Raw genomic sequence first — 15179 nt, forward strand, 5'->3', positions numbered from 1 at the left:
GGCCATGTGGAAAAGCCTCACTAAGAACCTGGGATCACCAGGAGCCAAGGTTTCAAATGTGCATGTTTCCAGTTACACGCTTCAGGCCTTCCTCAGGTGCCTATCTCGCTTAGTTCAGTCCCCAGAGCATCAGAACTGCAAATGAATGCACTAAGAGCTTTTGATGATCAGCACCAATGAAATTCTGGCATCTTTTAGACTTCAAGTGTCAGCTTTGACTCTAATAGAAAATGAAGCACAGAAACAAAACCTGCTCACTCCTATGACAGCACCATATTCTTCCTCAAGGCGTCTTCCCAGACAAAGATTCAGAGGTCATAAAATGCTGTTCCATGGGGGATGGATGAGGTCTCAAAATCCCTTTACATATGCAGGGGAGAAACCACTTTACTCCATTACCGCACTATTCCAAAAATGGAAATTCCCTCTTCATCTGAGAAAGTACAGTCATCCTTCTGTTTCTCTCCATGTCCTTTGTACTCTAGCAAAAATCATTGAGAAGTAGTGGGAGAAGTAGAGAGTAGAAAGAATTTCTCCTAGGAGGGGGACAGAAGGGTGGGAGGGAAGATAAGGTAGGTAGGAGTGACTTGTTTTCCCTCTGGCATAGTAAACAGCTGCAAATTCAAGAAAACACAAACAAAGGAATATCTCGGGGGGGATTACTGATATATTACCTCAGAAAGTAAATTTTGAACTGTTTTCAATAACCAGTACCATGAAATATGAAGTGCCTGGGACTCTCTTAGGTGTGGCAAAGGAGGTTAACCTCTATGCTGTACACTACAGCATAAAGGAGCACTGCTTATACAGATGACTGTGAAGAATCTTGAATTTATACTCTCCAAGTCAACGTGGCCAATGGAGAAAACATTTTCAGTATTTGGCTTACTTAAACAAAAAATTAGAAAGAAAAAAAAAGTGCCACCTTTTATTTATTCCTTCAGGAACACATAAAACCAGCTTCTGTTTAGAGGCAAGCCAAATACACTTAAGTAATGTATATAATCTTAAGCAAATAAATATAGCTCACCTCTCTGTTAATATAATTAACATTGCCTATTAACTTAGACAGTAATGTAATCAGGGAAAATATGAGACAGAGTCTACTGTAAAACAGACAATAAATTGTGGAAAATAACTGCATGTGAGAAAGAAGAAAACAAAATGCAAAAAGTGAATATAATGTTATATGTCCAAATTCACATTTTAGAGAATCAGAAAGCCTCACAGCTATTAGCGTGCAAAGCTGAAAGAAGGCAATGGCAGCAAGCTGGCAGGTGACTCTTCCATGTTGGGGTTTGTATGTTGATGCCTCAGAGCATATGCTTGCCCAAGACCTGAGGAATACATGCACTGGGAAGGGAGTGTTATATGATGAAAGACAGGTAGACCAGTGATGGTTTATTAAGAAGTGCTGGGAGCAGAAAAATATTTAGTGGAGATGCGGAAAAGACCTCCACTTTTAATCCTTCATACTCAATGGAGCAGAGAAACACTCCCTTGGCTGGTGACAGCAAAGCACTGGCAATGTTGAGAAAGTCAAGTAGCCATTCATCATTGTGGCATGGGAGAAGTTGCATAAAGGATCTGAAAAGTCCTCCGAAGCACCCTGAACCCGGTCAGTAATTATGTCAAGCGTTTGACCCACTGAAACTACTATTAACCTCGAACAGAAACGCAGTTGTACAGCCAAACATTCACAATGCTAGTCATGTTTTAAAAGCTTCCAGTAAAGATGGCACAGGCCTATGAGAGGAATTTGCACATTCCCCCTCTAATCGACAGGATTCCTTCAACTCTTTGCAATCTTATCCCTTATTTTTTCCTGGGAACTTAATAAATGAAGTACTGTCCTCACAGATTTATTCTTTCTTATTATAGGAAATCTTGTTTGGTAAGGGTGGGATGGCCTATGCTACCTATTTCCTAAATGGTTGATTTAAATTTGTATAATTACAATTATCTTGACCATAAGTCGTAGTTTAGAGTAGAAAGAAAACACTCTGTTCTCCTCTTTTTCCTTTCAGACACATCAAGGACAAAGTAGCAACTGTCATAGAAAATGCATCAGCAGTCCCAAAGGGTTTTCCAATACCCTGAAATTCCCATGTCCCCATGTTTATGCTTGCCCATCTTTAATGCTGACACACCACCATCTCCAGCATTTCTTTGTGTGTCTCCATGTTTACACTCAAGGGATGCTGGCAGAATAAAGTTGTCCTTGCCCACACAGGATGTGATCCTAGCAGGCCAGGCTCCTCTCTGACTCTGAAACTGCCTAATGTCACTGAAATCGATAGAGTTATCCTCATTTGCAGCAGTGGGAGGCAGTGTCAGATCCTTTCCTTCCTTGGCAGTCTGCAGCTCTGGCTCAAAGCCAGGAAGGAGAGGTCTTATACTACAGGCAGTGAACTAGCACCCTGCTGTGGGACTAGTGAGCAGAGGGACCAGCTGGAACCCAGACAGGATGAAAAGAAATAATGAAACAGGAGGGATCCCCTCAAACACACACAAGAAAAGGTGACAACTCATTGTTGTCAATCTACTGATTTGGCCATCCTAATTCTTAAGACCCATAATCATTGATATGTACCATTAATAAATCAAAAAGGGGCGATAAGGTTTATTACAAGATAAATTTTTGAAACCAATGCTCTATCATTCCTGAATAATTTCACTGTTTAACTGAAATCAGTAGAATTACCCTAACATAAAACAGAAGTATTCTGGTGGTGAATTTAAACTTTCAGGTACAAAACACAAAAACAGGGGTGTAGCAGATGCCACATACACAGCTTAACAGGAGTAGACCCAGGACAGAAATAAACACAGTCCTTCTAGTTTTCTAATAAATTAACACAGGTGACTGTTTCTACTATTTCACTTCATATTTTGGTGGTCTCTAGCAAGATTAAACTCACTAACTCACTAAATGATTAATTAAGTATGTTCCTAGAACTTTTGGAAGTAAATTCTGTTTATAACCTTTATCTGACATCAGAAACCTTTCACGTATTTCAAATGACCTTAAATAAGTTAACTGCTTTTGCTCCTTCCCCTTTGCAGACCTCAGCACTGTGCTTTTTTAGCAGCATCTTTTCATTTTCTTTATGATTCAAGCAATACTGCTCACAAAAGCATATTAGAAATTAGCCCCCTACACATATTTCAAAGAAACCAAGCTTTCTGTATAACATCTGCCTCTCAGCTAGCCTCTCTTGGTCACCTGAATTGTGCCCTGGGTACCTACTAGTAATCAGAGACATATTTCTCCTCCAATTGTGCATTGTGATCAGAATAATCTTATCTCCAGTTCCCCACTTACCTCTTTATGATGTTTTAATTCAATCCTGACACTGCAGCCATGATGCCTTTCGGAGGAGTTGTATAGTGCAGTCGAAAGAAGACTTATGAACATGGCACTGTGGGATCAGCAGCGCAAGCACATAAGCTGTACCTTGGAAGTCAAATATAGGCTGCAGGGAAAAAATATATGTGGAAAGGGTATCACATAAGAAATCCACTTTTACAATTGCCATTCCTGTAGTGCAGCCACGGTAAGTGGCCTTCTCTTAAATCTTCTTCTGATTGTGAGGTTTTGATTTAACCATCACCAACCCAGACTCTGCCTCTATCAGGGTCAGTTTCTGGATTCTTTGTTGAGAGATTTCCTCTAGCATCTTTCATATAAGCTAGGCAGTACCACTAAATATATCAGGGGGAGAAAAAAAAAAACAACAAACAAGCAAGCTCACGGCCCACCTGACTCCTTAACTCAGTGTTTAACAAAAGCACTTCTCTTCTCCTTCTCTACCACCCGCTTCCACCCTTCCTTTGCAGCCATTGAGCGTGTTGCTGCAACAGGTTGGCAGCAGTGAAGGCAGATACCATGCAGGCAGAGCTAAACTAGCTTTAAACTAAATAGATCATACGCCCCTAACAGGTAAAGTTGATGTAGTTCTGAGTGTGGGCTTCTGCAGCACCTCCAGCCTAAGGTAAATTTCATGAGTTGCTGCGTCTTACTGTATTTGCACCTAAGCTTGGTAGTATAAATCTAGTTTATCTATGCTACCTACAGTAGGAAGGTAAATGATTGCTATATTGCACAGTAGCCACTGAAGCCCAGGCCAGTCTTCAAATTTCTCTACATGCCCTCTCTCATCACACACAACAAACCTATTGCTCAATATGTCTTCTGATCCTGAAGCATCCTCAGCACCCTACCTGCCCTGGGAGGTATGGCATTCAGATGCAATGGCAAGCAGACCCCAGCTAGAAGCTGATGAAAGACCTGGGTTCAACAACAGGATCTTCAGAATGCGGAAAGCAAGTCCTGAAATCATGGGCTGGGAATTTGGAGGAGGCTCCATACAACTTATGAAGGTTAAATTTGATTGTATCCTGTGAGAAAAGCACCAGCAGGGGAAGGACTTGGCAAAATGTCAAGCATAAGTAGAGACTTGATAAGGCTTCTTCTAGAAAATTAATCTGAAATAAGTTTGGGTTTCATTTCAGTGCTGAGAGAAGGTTAGGGTCAGTTTTTTCTTTCCTTCTGAAGTAGTGCCCTGATTCCTTCTTACATTTCTATAATAAGCTTCTATGAATTCCAATAAAATAATCACCTGCAAGATTCAGTTTTATTGCCCTAGACAAATGCATCATCTTTATTCCAATTTAGAAGAAGCATCAAAGTCATGTAGTCCAGATCCTCTAAAAAGTGGAACAGACATTTAATTTAACAGCAAGGCTTTTCTCCATCAAAAGGCTAGAGATACAGGTTTTTCTTAATTACAGCATATGGCAGAAAAAAAAAATAAACATACTTACTTCTGTAGTTTGAAAGTAGCCATCTCCCTCTGGTTATATGTACCTCAATGAAAGAATGCAATATAAATTCTGGAATTAAAAGAAATTAAAACATTGTCACCCCTCAGAGAGCTAATTTAAAGGCGTACTTCCTATCCAACCCAAGAAATGAGATACAGGCTGAGATCCTCTTCACCTAAAAGGGCTCAACCTCATAGCTTCGCATTCTGAGGAATGTCACAGCCATTTTATCTTATATTAAGTTTGTGGGCAGGCCTATATTATGGATGCCACCAGATTGTTGCTCAGACATAAGGTGCCTGAAGCTGTAGTTGTGGACTCCACCATTAACACTGACATAAGCATCATATATATCATCCTCATTAACTGAGTAGAAAAAAATACCAGGGAGAAAAATAAATGACATTTAACTTTTACCTCTGCTGAACAGCTTTTCCTTTGATTTTGAATCACACACATCAAGATAATTTTCAAGGAAGAAACACAAAGTAATCAAGGTAATGTTTGTCCTCTCATAAGGTGATCTGTGTGAAGGTCCTGACTACCTCTAGGCCTGAATGATAAGACCAGTGCCTGTGGTGCCTTTTTCGCATCAGAAAAACATAACGTTATACCAGTGCACTAATCCAGAGGCTTCTCCACTCTGAACACAGAAATAATTCCCTAAGAGTGTCAGCACAGGCCCTACATGTTTGACAGCACCTAATAGGTCAGATCAAACACCTGATTCCCTTTAGCTCTATTATTATCTGAAGTTGGGTGGCACAGCCAACAGATGGTTGTGGAATCTCCTTCTCTGGGGATATTCAAGGCCCAACATGTGAAAGCCTCTTTGTCTTGTTTAAGCCCCCAAATACAATGAAGTGTGTTTAGCCAGTGGTCATTCAGTCAAAGCACACACCTCATATACTAACAGCCTAATGCACAGGAAATGGAAGAAGACTGAACCTACAACCTCCCTTCCACTATGTGGAAACAGAACCTTACACTTCCCTGCATTGATAATCTGAAGTGGTCCCAGAGCCCTGAGGACAAACCTTAAGATGTCTTCCGGAAGAAGATGAGCTGCCATCCCTTATACAGTTCCCTGATATTGCTAAATCTTCAAGTAATGCTGGCAGTGCTACTGTAGAAATTCCTGTGGAGACAGAAAAGCCCACATTGTATTGGCCACAAATAGCTAGCCTTCACTGGTAACTTTCAAGGTCTATCCATGTTTTCAGAACTGAATACAGAGGCATAACAAACATATATATCATTCACTTTAAACCTTTATTAGGATGTTCTTTTCGTAGCTCTCCTGTTCAGTATGAATTTAGTGCTTTTAACGTTGGGCATTAATTGTTTCTCAATAAGATATCATCATAAAACATGCAATTTAGTGCTTCGTTTCTTCCAATTTCCATATAGGAATCAGACTGTTCTAAATTCAAGCTTTAATCCCCTTGGCCCTTCTTGTAGCTGGTGCTATAGACTATGAAGGGTTACCGACCCATAACAAATAAATTAATAAGCTTGTGTAATTATATTTGGGTCATTTTATTTCAATCCATGAAATCAAAGGCTCTGTTCATATTAGTACAGGAATTGCTCTAACTGGCCATTGGGGCTCCCTTGATACACCATCTGCGAATGCAACAAACTGGCACATGTTGGATAGAAAGAATCTGTGTACATAGCTAGTTTACGCAATATTTTCCATTACCTTTGCTGGGCATAGGCTTCAATATCCTGTTTCTATCCAGTATTTCTGTTTATCCTATTCCTCTTGGCCTCCAATACATTTTCTGGTAGAAGGACACGTTCTTTCTAACAGTTTGTCAGGTTCTTACTTGGCTCTCTTCCCAATGTAACACAACTCCCCATCTTCCCTCCCTACATCCACTGCCCTTGTTTCCTTCCTTTTTTCTCTCTCTGGGCTCCATTAGACCTCATGATCAGCTTAAATCGGAGGTCTAAGGAAGGTCTGCATCTTGCATTGCTTCTGTCCCCTGAAATCTAACTGAGCTTGTAAAACATATCATTTTCAGATCTTGTAATGAGGTCACAAAAGAGAAGGCTTGTAGGACTGACTTTTAAGTTCCTTATGGTCAATACCTTGAAGTCTGTAACCCTACAACATGGAGCTACAGAGAGGGTTCTTCCTGTTCCTGCTACATGCTTGAAAGTACAAAACAGGACAGTCACTCCATTTATTTACCCACCTCATAGGCTCATGGAAGATTATTTTGAAAGCTAGAGACTGTTTGGACAGTCTGTCAATTGACTGACTATCTGGTATCTCTAGAGAAGACAGCTGCATACAGCTACCTTGTGAGATAGGTCAGATGGCACTTTTGGGATGTGGATTACTCACATACCATGACAAGGAGGAAGAGGAGCAGGTGAGGATCCTAGCTCTGAAAGTAGAACTGGAAATGTCTCGAGAATGGAAGATTAGTTCACCGTACTGCTTATGAAGTATTAGCCAAAACATGGTAGAGACAAGCATCTACAGCTTCATGGACTTTGTAAGGTTAGCAGGACTACATGTGAATATGCATCAGCAACATAGCAACTTTTAGAGAGTGAATTGTTCTGTCAGTGACTATAAATGTGACATCCCTTATTCAATCTCTACGTAACAACTCTTAAAAATAGTGGCCCTTGGGTGATGGATACACAAAAAGAAAGATCACACTGAATGTGCCTTCTGCTTACATATTTCTCCTAGCATCTGCTGGGTGCCCTGCCAGCCTGAGGATATTGAGCTAGATGGCCCTCTAGTCTAGAAGAAGAGTTCCTATGTCCTTCTTAAGAACAATCTATGGGGAGTTAAGTTTCTGTGGCAGAATAATGTCATATCTTTTCCAACTACTTTCCATCAGAAACACCTCAATTCTGCCCTCAGTTAGGTAGCTGGAGTTCTTACGTGCTGCAGTGCAACTTATACTTGAGTAGCGGAGGGAAGAGCTTCTGGCATTCACAATTCCATATACTTTACCTAAACAGAGAGTGTTTACTTATCTGGAATTTTGGATTTAGTTGTTTCATGCAAAGGTGATTTTTACAAGGTGTAGCCATCTTGTCTTTATAAAGTTAGCAACAATTTTGGCACTGGATGTTTTGTGCGCGAGAAAACCACTGAAATAAAATATGAACCAGAAATGAAAGTAGCTGCCAGCTCCCAGCACAGCATCCCAAAAGTTAACTGCGTGTTCATAATCATTTAAGACTTAAACCATACAGAAGGTATTGGAAGAGGAAGAAGAAAAAAAAAAAAATCTAGCCAGTTTATTTCAAACTTTTTTCCTTAAACTTCTTTTCCCTTTGTGCCCAGCTCTTGCAAACACTGCAAGGCACAGAGGACTCCAGGTCCACTGCAGACCGGGCAGATCAGCCAACAGGGGGCAGCCAGAGGACAGGGATTAGCATCAGTGCCCTGACACCCCTTCATTTCAGAGCCCAGAAAAGCAACAGTCAGCCAGCCTACCAGGAGCCTGTTAGTTGGTCTCTGGATTGATTCATTAGACAGACACCTCCCTCTCTGGCTCATCCTTTCGTTATGACACAGGAAGATGTCAGCCTTTCATGGGACAAAAGGACATTCTTAGGAATGCAAAGGACTGAAATATCATCTCATACCCTGGAATGTTTCCAGGACACCAAGGATGTGCAGTCTCCTTAATCACAAGTCCTTTTTTGGTCCTGCTGCATTTTAAGAGACTAGTCTGACTCAAAGACGATATCAGGTTCGCTGAAAGTAGTCTGAAGGATTTGCATTTGAAAGCCATCCAGCCCAAGCTTAACCAAACGAGCCTTCCTTAAATTAAAAACAAAAAGAAGGGGTTTGCTCCACAGTACTCTCTTTTGCTTCTCAGCTTTGCCCTTGAGAGAGTACACTGCTGTCTGCCTCCAAGATAATATTTTTGGAAGGTACATTCCTTATATTTGGGCCGGCACAACTAGCAGACAACCAAAAGGACATGTGCAAGTTATTTCAGAAGGCTGTGTTTTTGCTCTGTGGTTGTAGTCACACAAGCACACCTCTGCTTCACAGCACCAATCCTGTGCTTAAAGCTGGTGCAGGGAAGACCAAATGAAACCAGGCAGCTTGGCCTTGTAACTGGGCCAGTCTCTGGGTCCCAGGGAAGATTAGAATGCCATGGCATAGAGTTGTCACAGTATAATATTAGAGGCCTGACAAGTAGAGGGTTTCTCATGGGACTACTTGTGGCAGACTCTGGAGCCAAACAGCTCTCACTTCCATCTCACACGTGGGATAGTTACATTTTAAATATAAATAAATGACAGATTACCCTCCTCCTCTTCCCTGTGAAACAAGAGAAGGGGTGAGGAAAGGAGTATTACCCTATGAAATCACTAGGACCTAATCTTTTCAAAACACTGCTACCAAAGTCACCGTACTCTCATTTTTCCTTTGTTGCCACGACTTTCCGCAGCCCCTTTTCACTGATTTCTTATGCTTTAATTTTAAATTCATATTTTCTGCCCCTGTTTATGAGATGCAACAATATTTTTCACACACACATAGCACCTTTTTTCTTCAGCTTTTGCTTCTAATCCCACTGTTTCTTCCTAGGCACCTTGTCTACCAACCTATTCTCCTCTAATTTTCTGTTATCAGTCACAATCTTCATATTCTTTGGTATTTCTAAGTAAAAAGACCTTTCCACATCTCTCCTGCTTTTAATTTTCTCAGACTCAATATAAAAATCTCATTCCTACCCCATAGCACTCTCCACTACTGAACTTCACGTTTCCTGACTTCTAGCTCAGTTATTTGCCAACACAAAGAGAGAGTAGGAGCCACAGGCATGTTCAGAAACATAGTGAGTAGGAAAGAAACTTTTAAGATCGTGGTATTTCAGCATGGATGAAACTTCAGTTCTGTCCCCATCATTAATTGTAAAGAAGATCTTTTCTGAATTACTATGTTTTTCAATTCTATAAACAAACCTTATCAAAAAGATTAAGAGATTCAGGATACATGTCCTAGTCAAAAAGCAATCAAGTCTCTTAACTGTTGATGACCTAAGCACATTTGGAGGATGGTTTACTTATTCACTTCTCAAACTGCTACATGGTAGCTGAGCCATGAAGAGGCATCAGCTTCTTAGAAACACGCTCTGTAAGCGAGTCCTATTACCTGCCTTAAAACTGTTCAGTCAGCCACGGATGTCATTCCAGTTCCTTTCTATTTTCTGAGACACGGTTTGGCTTTTCATATGCTCCCTTAAACACCTAAGATTTATGTATACCTGAAGAGACAAGCTTACTAGATTCTAGAGGCATTTGTTAACAACATTGAAAAATAGAAGTTAGATAACCAAGGTCCATCAACATATATGAAAGACGGAGATGCTTCTAGCCCCAGAAGAGTGAAATGCATCTTTCTTTACACATTGTTGCTCCAAGACAGAACATTTATTGTCCATCAAAGTCAATGGCTGTCCATCCACCTCAGTGGGTACTGCATTGGGCCTCAAATCAATAGCATGTTTCAGAAATTCTCATGAGAAAGAGCAGGAGCATTAGCAAAGCAGCACATGAATTAAAGCAGGCTTGATCCGCTTTAATGTGCGTTCTGAGCCTGGGGCCCAGTAAGAACCTTCTGATCACATAATCTGCCTATCTAGAGGATCTGTATATATACAATAAGATAATCTTGGTAATCAAGAGTGTAGATAATAGCATTATTATTTTATTTCCATAAATATTTGAAAAGATAGATTTTCTTCACCAGTGCAATCTGATAGGTAAAACTCCCACACTTGTTGGAAAAGACCTGCCAGAAAGCTGTGGAAATGTAATAGCAATAAAAACAAGTATAAAATGTCTCAGAAAGCAAAACATATAAAGTAGAAACATTTTGCCCACATGCATATTTTCAAATCCTCATGTGTAATCAAAAATCACTGAGAAACAACATACAGATAATAATGTTTAGTGATAAGTATCGGAAAACCATAATTATATTCACCAAGACCTTGACCACATACTGTAGATGTGTACCAGGAATCCTTGGACTGTGGTGGGTAGGGGCAGAGGCAAAAGGAGACTAGGGCATAGCAGAGGCAGAAGAGGACAACTCCTTTTGTCCAAGAGAAGGAGTGTTGAGAATATTAGGGCATCAGGGGACAGGACAGAAAGTGTGTAGCCAGAGAAGGGCAGTCCAGGTCTGGCATGCTGGTGAGTGATCACAGCAGTTGCAGTCCTATTCTGGTGTCCCTGTAGAAATGCAGTATCTGTTTAAGCCCTACTTAGCCCATTATGTCACTACTAAAGCCAAAGAAAAATGTTGACATCTCAAAGACAGGACTGAAGGATGGAGTGTTACCGATATAGTTCAACTGGTAAGAGCAGAAAGCCTGTCATCTCACGTGGTATATCAGAGCAAGAACAACTTCTGTCAATTGGGCAACCAGTTTCTCCCAGCTGTTGCTTCCCTAAAGAAATAGACCCTTCATCTTCCCTAAAGAGAAGGGAATTGCATTCAGATCCTAAGGGAACTTCAGCAAGGACAAGAGGTTACTGCTATCACAAAGGCATTGAACTTTGGGAATAGCATGTATTGACAAACATTTCTCCAGTGAGTGCCAGAATAATCCTCTAAGACATCAAGGGAAATTCAGGTCACCTTCCATTCTGCACATTTCTGGTTTATTAATGGTCTGAATATGCTTACTATTTCCATGTAAGTATAGTCTAGTGTAGCAAATTTGTTTTCCTCTTGCTTTATAGTAAAATGAAATGATACAAGGGAGGAAGGGAGAAAACTTCTGTGGCGTAACCATTTTCACAAGTTTCAGCAACCTTGGCCCACATGGCATAGTTGCAGGTTGGGAGAGAAGAAGGGAAGAACTTCTGCATATTCAGGCACTCCAGTTTCTCTACAGTTTTAAATTGTAGATTAGTAATGAAGAATTTACCAAAAAGCAATGGGATTTATTTCAAAATTAACACTGGAAATTGGCTTCTGAAAGTTCCTGCCATCAGACTACAGCAAAACACTGTGACAAACCACAGAGCTACAGCTTGAAATTGGGCTTAAAGAATCATCTACATCATATACCATCTGCAGAGCAAGAATTACTCACCAGGAGCTCTTGAGCAACAACAACAAAATAAATGTATAAGTTTCTGCCAGATGGATTGTGCCAAAAAGAGCAGGCTAACCAAGGAATATTTTTTGCTATGTGATATTTACACAATTCTTTTAATTGCTGTAGTCCCCCAAGTGACTCAGTTTTGAATATCTTCTGGAAAAGCATTCAGAACACACAATATGAATCCTTACCCTTATTTCATTCACAGTGAACTCTTGTTTGTTTGTTTAGGTTATGGTTTTGGTTTGATCCACAATAAAGACAAGGAACCATTTGTAAAATTTGGATCAGCTTCACTTTCCAAATTCTCATGACATTCAGTGAAAGCTTAATCCAGCACTATTGAAGTCAGTGGAATTTTTGCCAATGACTTCAGAGGGGAGTAAGAATTTAATTATGCACTACTGAGTGCTGTCAGTATTTGATTCTGGTACTTGTAAATACAAGATATGGGCCTAAACAGATTACAGTCGGTCCCTGAGTGGCAGTACTGTGGATTAAGCCCAGTTTGAGTGTCTCTTTCTCAAAGAAGAATTTGTTTCTAGAATCCAAACCCCATGATACTTGCCTTGTGTTTCTGAATCATTCCCTTGATCTATATGAGATTAATGACATTGCTCCTTCTTCTATAGGAGTACTTTTCAGGAATATTTTCTTTTTCCTATGGGTCTAGATCACTGACATGACAGGAAGGAATAAAAAGTTGTTATTGTCCTTCTAGGTGCCTCCTCCAATTCAGCTTTCAAAGCCTGGAATGCCCCCCTCATGCACCATGGGGAGGATTGCTTTTATGCTGCTTTCAGAGTTGTCTTCCTTCCCCAGGGGATCCCTGCGAGCATTATTCAGATATGCTAGTTTTTTTTCAGACTTTAATTTCATTAGGAGATCAAGCCTTTCATAAATGTCAAGAGATTGTTTGTTTTCCTGTGTGTTTTTTGTTGCTCTTGATTTTTTTTTAATTTATATATATATTTTCCCAAGACAGGATGTTTACATTCCCAGCTTTCACATAGTTTTCCAGGTTATCAAGATTTCTGTCAGGCAGGATATTACCTTTTTCTGCTCCTTGCTCTCCACACAATTATCTGTAGTGCTTTGTGTTTTCCCACATGGGGCCTGCTTCTGATCTCCTTCACACAGTTTTTAATCTGCTTGCTCTAATGGAGTTACTTCTGATTTAGTTCACTTTGGTAAGGATTCACGCCTCAAGCCTCTGCAGATCTATAGTGGGCTTTGACTCCCTAATTGTGCTGCATAATGTTTCTATCTTTCTTAAGGGCATTCCTGGCCCCAAATCCCCACTCTCAGTGGAAGTCCCAGAATCAGTCAGCCCTCACATCATGGCCTGGAACAGGGAGAAGAGCAAGAGCACTTGCTTCACAGGAACAACATTACTTCGACACCTGAAAAGGAAATCAGCTCCCCTATGCTGGCATCAAAGGCAACAAGACACAGGGCAGAGTACCTTCCCATCAGATTTAAAGCCACCTGAGGGGAGATGAACAGCTACACATGACCAGCTTTGGGTGCTAGACCTACCACTACTTTTGGCCATAGAGGATACAGCACAGGCTGTTCTCATCTGCTCCATTGTCCTGTTGATGGTGGGTTTTCCCTGCTGAAATAATAAGAAGCCATCACACAAGTTTGGAGCTAAATCCTTTCCTACCGTTGCTTTCATCAAGTTACGAGATTTTAATCTGTCCTTTCCACTTTGCTCATCCCATCTTGATCTTTCACTGAAATAAAATCTCACCTGTGCAGTAGGTATGCATTGGTTTACTAGGGAAAAATCAAAGCTGGTAAAGAGATTGAAGAGGCGGTACCAGAGATGGATGAGATACATGGAACAGTTTCTTCTGTATGCATCAATCTTACATCTAATTACAGTGAATCAGCACTACAGTGAGCTTAATCCATTTCATGAACACGTGGACTGAGAGTTCATTTTTTGAGCCAAGAGCATTTTATTCCCAAAAGCTAACACCCTGCAAAAGAAAATAAAGCAGATGGAAGATACTGTGCAGGGAGTTAAATATATGTCTGCTGTATTAAAGTTCTTGGAGAAGTTTTCTGTGTTTGCGTTTTGTAGGCCTTAAATTAGAATAAACGTTGTAGTTAAATAAATTAAAAATTAAACAGGAACACACTATTATTAAAATCTGTATGCTTAATATCTCAGACAACCACTAAGGCTTCTTCTCTCTGTTGATTTACATGATATATAGTTAGTTTTACAATCTAGGAACAGTCTCTAAAACAATATACAGATTTTACTAGTAGCATAAAATGTTCCTGATATTAGTATAATAAAATATTTTACTTGCAAATAAGCTTATAAATGTTTTTCTAAAGCAAGCAATATAACGTGGCTGTAAGTTGTAGTGCAACTTCAGCTGGAATTTCTCCACATAACCATTTCTTGTTCAATCCACCACCCAAACAATGATAATATCTTATAGATGTATTTGGCAAAATAACAGCAAATGTTTTCAAAGGACACATAACAGGATAATCTGTTTGAATATCCATTCAAATAACATATCAGAAGAAATATAGAAAAGTTATCTTTAAAAACACCTCAGCTAAGAAACGTTGCTGAAACTTCTTAATAAGAATTTAATAATGAAGAAGTCTAGAAGGCATTTGAGATAGAGTCCGGGAACAGAAATGTCCAGAACCCTCGTCAGTAGTGTAATAGTCTTTGTAGACAACTTCTGCTGTCTAGAAGACAAGGGTGGAACACTATGCATGTTTTGATTCATAGGTCCTCCACAATGGACCCCAGAGTCACCCAGGTGACCCTGGTGAACACCTTCACACAGAATAGCCAGGAGAAAGTCCAGCTTAACTGTCCCACTGTACCAAGCAAAGTAAGAACATTTTAGTGTAGCGCATGCTTGGAATCACTATCATCCATTATTGACTTTGTAGCTAACTAATGGCTTTGCACATTATTAGCATTACTAGTATGAGTATAGCTAATGGATATTAATATGATATGAAAAAGTGCTCATTAAAACACCGTAAAATGCGTTTGGTTAATAATTAGCACTTTTGAAAGCATAACTTCTTAACTAATGCATTTATTTCACATATTTATAATTGCAAAATTATATGTACTCATTTTTATAAATTAGACTTTCAAAAGAAATGTGCTCAGTATGATTCCAATATACTTTTTCATCCTTCTTTTCTTTCCGTTTTGCACATTTACAGAAAGTGCAAAGGAGGAAAATTTCA

The 15179-nt window shown here is 39.9% G+C and overlaps 1 protein-coding gene across 24 annotated transcripts in view; it reads right to left on the minus strand.

Annotated features, from left to right (window-relative positions):
- Positions 1 to 15179, minus strand: part of QKI (QKI, KH domain containing RNA binding) — a 449819-nt gene that overhangs the window by 40872 nt on the left and 393768 nt on the right. For 22 of the 24 annotated variants that reach the window (XM_072035850.1, XM_072035847.1, XM_072035848.1 and 19 more), the window contains 3 exons: positions 5865 to 5965; positions 4828 to 4896; positions 3326 to 3476 (listed from right to left, as the gene is read on the minus strand). The exons of 1 other annotated variant lie outside the window; for it this stretch is intronic. The gene's annotated coding sequence lies outside the window, so the exon portion shown is untranslated. The remainder of the gene's footprint in view (positions 1 to 3325; positions 3477 to 4827; positions 4897 to 5864; positions 5966 to 15179) is intronic. One more of the 24 variants, XM_072035865.1, reaches the window with a different exon arrangement.

This window comes from Anas platyrhynchos, chromosome 3 (genome assembly GCF_047663525.1).
Source record: "Anas platyrhynchos isolate ZD024472 breed Pekin duck chromosome 3, IASCAAS_PekinDuck_T2T, whole genome shotgun sequence".
Taxonomy (NCBI): domain Eukaryota; kingdom Metazoa; phylum Chordata; class Aves; order Anseriformes; family Anatidae; genus Anas; species Anas platyrhynchos.